The sequence below is a fragment of the Medicago sativa genome, chromosome 2 (assembly GCF_051527215.1).
Source record: "Medicago sativa cultivar Bolivia chromosome 2, Bolivia_mono, whole genome shotgun sequence".
NCBI lineage: Eukaryota > Viridiplantae > Streptophyta > Magnoliopsida > Fabales > Fabaceae > Medicago > Medicago sativa.
Window position 1 is genome coordinate 70,729,170 of NC_140750.1, and position 4,167 is coordinate 70,733,336.

The window sequence follows — 4,167 nt, forward strand, 5'->3', positions numbered from 1 at the left end:
GACAAGAAGATGGAGATCTCTAACTTCAAGCAAGGAGAAGGTGAATCATTGTATGATGCTTGGGAGCGATTCAATTTGCTTCTCAAGAGATGCCCTAATCATGAGTTCACCGAGAAGCAATACCTCCAAATCTTCACTGAGGGGGTAACACCAAACACTCGAATGTTCTTAGATGCTTCCGCGGGAGGTAGTCTCAAGAGCAAAACTGATCATGAAGTCCAAGCTTTGATAGAAAACATGGCTGGAAATGAGTATCGTGCTGAAGCTAAGAAGAAGGAAAGAGGAGTGTTTGGGGTAAGTGAACAAACTGCTATCCTTGCCAACCAAGCAGCAATGAACAAACAGATCGAAGCTCTAACTAAGGAGCTTCAAGGCTTCACTTTGGCTCAAAAGCAACAACAAGTAGCTGCAATCAAGTGTGACTTATGTGGTGAAGAACATCCCAACGGTGAATGTGTTCCAGAAGGATCAAATGAAGAAGCTAACTTCATGGGAGGTTATCAAAGGCAGAATCAATACTACAATTCAGGCATCAACAAGCATCCCAATCTAAGCTACTCAAATAACAATGCTTTGAACTCTCAGATGCTCACTCCTCCTCAACAACAGCAAAGGAAGCCATCAGCTCTTGAGGAAACTATATTGAACTTCATGAAGATGACTCAAGGCAACTTTGAAGAGATGAAGAAGAGTCAAGAAGCTGAAAGAAAGAACAATGAAGCTTCTAGGAAGCTGCTTGAAACTCAACTGGGGCAATTAGCTAAGCAATTGGCTGAACAAAACAAAGGCGGATTCTCAGGTAACACTAAAGATAACCCTAAGAATGAGTCTTGTAATGCTATTGAATTGAGGAGCAAAAAGGTTTTGACACCTTTAGTTCCAAAAGCTCCAAAGATGGGTGATGAAGTGGTTGAGGTGGAGGAGAATGATGTAGTTGAAAAAAATGATGAGGGTGTAGTTGAAAAAGAAAATGATCATGGAGTAGTTGAAAACGAAAGGAAGAAAAAAATAGAGGGAGAAAAAAGTGAGAAATTAATTGATGAAGATTCAATCTTGAGGAAGTCGAAGAGTCAAATTTTGAAAGATGGAGACAAACCACATGTTATTCCATCATATGTGAAGCTTCCATACCCTCACCTTTCGAAGAAAGAAAAGGATGAAGGCCAATTCAAGAAGTTCATGCAACTTTTCTCACAACTTCAGGTGAATATTCCTTTCGGTGAAGCTCTCGATCAAATGCCGTTGTATGCTAAGTTCATGAAAGACTTGTTGACTAAACGAAGGAAGCCTAAGGATGATGAGAACATAGCACTTTCTGAGAATTGTAGTGCTATTCTTCAAAAGAAGCTGCCACCTAAGCTGAAGGATCCTGGTGCTTTTACTATCCCTTGTTCAATTGGACCGGTAGACATTGGAAGAGCTTTATGTGACTTGGGAGCAAGTATAAATCTGATGCCACTTTCAATGATGAAGAAGCTTAAGTGTGGGGAACCAAAACCAACAAGAATGACCATTACTTTAGCTGATCGGTCAATCTCTTACCCTTTCGGTATACTTGAAGATGTGCTAGTCAAGGTTAATGACTTGGTGTTCCCAGCAGACTTTGTGGTCCTAGACATGGCTGAAGATGAAGACATGCCACTCATTCTAGGAAGACCTTTCCTTGCAACTGGTCGTGCTTTGATTGATGTTGAACGTGGAGAGCTAATGTTGAGGTTCCATAAGGAGCAGGTAGTCTTCAATATCTTTGAGGCAATGAAGCACCAAGATGAGAATCCCAAGTGTTACCGGATTGACGTTGTGGAAGAAACAGTCGAAGATAAAACCCTTGAATCTCTACCTATTCAATCTAAGGAGGTGGAAAGTGTGGAATCTATAGTTAGACAAGAAGTGATTGAAGATCTTGGAAAGATAGAGGGTGTTAAGCAACTGGAAGTAAGCAAAGAACAGATGCACCAACAATCATCAGGAGACATCCGTGACAACAAGTATGGGGGATTGACAACTGGTAAAAATGAAATAAAGACTACTACCACTGGTCCAGGTGGTAAAATGGCTTATAGAAGGATTCCCTGTGGGATGCGTAATGGGCCGGCTGCTTTTCGATGGTGTATGCATTCAACTCTCTCTGATACTTTGGAAAGAATTAGGAGGTACTGTGACGAAGGGATGGCAAGAAACAAGCCTGTCGATGAAGCTGTAGACATCAAGAAGTCTGGTGCACAAGGAACTTTCAAGGGTAAGGAACAAAAGCTGAAATGGTACCGTGAAGGAGGACTCCCAAACAATGAAGAGGGAGCCACATCAACTAATCCTTAGGGATAGTCATCAGTCAAGCTAGTGACGGTAAAGAAGCGCTGAGTGGGAGGCAACCCACTATTTATTTTTCAGGTATGATTTTATTGCTTTCAAAAACAAAAACACAAAAATATTTTTCTTTTCTTTTAATACAAGGCAGGAAAGTTTTAGAAATTTGTTCAAAGATACCTCTTGCCAAGAAAATCATGCAAGGTACTGATGTCTTGCATGATTCTCTCCTCAAAAGTTTTTCAAAAATTCAAGGAACTCAGGCATTTTTCAAGAAAACAAAATTTTTGGCCTGAGGAAGCAAAATATGCTCCCTGTTTGACCAAAATCGCGCCGCGCCTATATATGGCCGCAGCGCGATTTTCATGAGCAGATAACCTAACCCCCTGTTTTACTGAAATCGCGCCGCGCCTTGCATTTTGGCGTGCCGCGATTTTGCTTGGAAGCTTCCCAACCGTTGCAAAAACTAGCCGTTATAAACCCACTACCTCCCAACCGTTGCAAAACTAGCCGTTACTAGCCGTTACAACGCAAAATCGCGCCGCGCCTTGCATTTTGGCGTGCCGCGATTTTGCCCAAACAGGCCTATAAAAACCTAACTGTTCATCATCATTTTCATTCCATTCTTCCTACCTTTCTCTACCAAAACTTCCCTAAACTTCCATTCACGAATTCTCCTCATTTTCATCTCAATATTCACTTCCTAACCATCATCAAACCAACATTCCAATCACAAATTCATCAATCCAAACCACCATCAAACCACAATCATTCCCAAGTTTCCCAAACTTCACAAAACTTCCCTTTCACCATCTTCCCAAACCACAAATGGCCTCCAACCAAAGAAACACCCGCTCAAAGAAAGCCACCAACCCCAAACCATCCACAAGCAAATCCAAACGCCCCCGTGCCGCATCCGAACCACCCGAAAACGCCATCCATTTCATCAATGACCTAGCCCAGGAGTTCCATCAATCTATGAAGAGTTTTGAAGTCATAGGGGAGAGGAAGTTTGATTTCACAAAACTTGTGAAATATCCTTTCTTTGAGTCTGAAATACGAAGGAGGGGATGGACAAGATTGAATGAAATGATCGACGAGGCAAACAACAAAACGGTGATCGTCGAATTCTTTGCAAATGCAAGGGTGTCCGATACACCCTTTCAATCTTTTGTTCGAGGAAAGTACATTGATTTCAGCCCGGATGCTCTCAACGCATGGCTGAATATTCAAGCACCGGAGGAGTGTTGGGTAGAAAAATTGAGGAGGGAGAGATTTGCCATTACGGAGGATACATTTAATGAGATCATCACAACCATGTGTAGGCCTGGGTCGACTTGGAAAAAGTCCCGGATGCTTACTTATGCGGAGATGCTGCCGGTACCCAAGGCGTGGGTATCATATGTGGTCCAGACTCTTGAGAGTGCATCGTGCACTTCTGAAATTCCTCTCAAGAGGGTGCTTGCTGCCTATGCCATCATCAAGGGGCACCCTATAGATATTGGCCGCCTCTTGGCCAATAGTCTTCATGATCTAGCAACCGGGAACACCACACAGTTGGGACATGGAAGCTTAATTAATTGGTTGTGTGAGCAACAGTTGGTGCCGGCTTATGATAGTGATCTCAACACAAGCAATATGAAGCCGATCACCGACTCGGTCATGGATGGGTTTGTCAAGAAATATGAAGGCTACATCAAGGAGAGAGAGAGGGAGGCAGCAAGGCAACAACAAATGGAGCAAGGAGGGAGTAGTAGCCAAGGGGGTTATGCTCCTCTTCATCCAAAGCTTGAGGAATTCATGCATGTGCAAGCTAATTGGATGAATGAGACTTCGGACCAGCTGTGGGTGAACCGTCCT

At 42.9% G+C, this 4,167-nt stretch overlaps 1 non-coding gene across 1 annotated transcript; it reads right to left on the bottom strand.

Moving 5' to 3' along the window:
- On the bottom strand, positions 1-107 carry LOC146950275 (small nucleolar RNA R71). The gene has a single exon (XR_015029527.1). It is a non-coding gene; the product is annotated as a small nucleolar RNA R71 (small nucleolar RNA).
- Between the last annotated feature and the right edge of the window lie 4,060 nt (positions 108-4,167).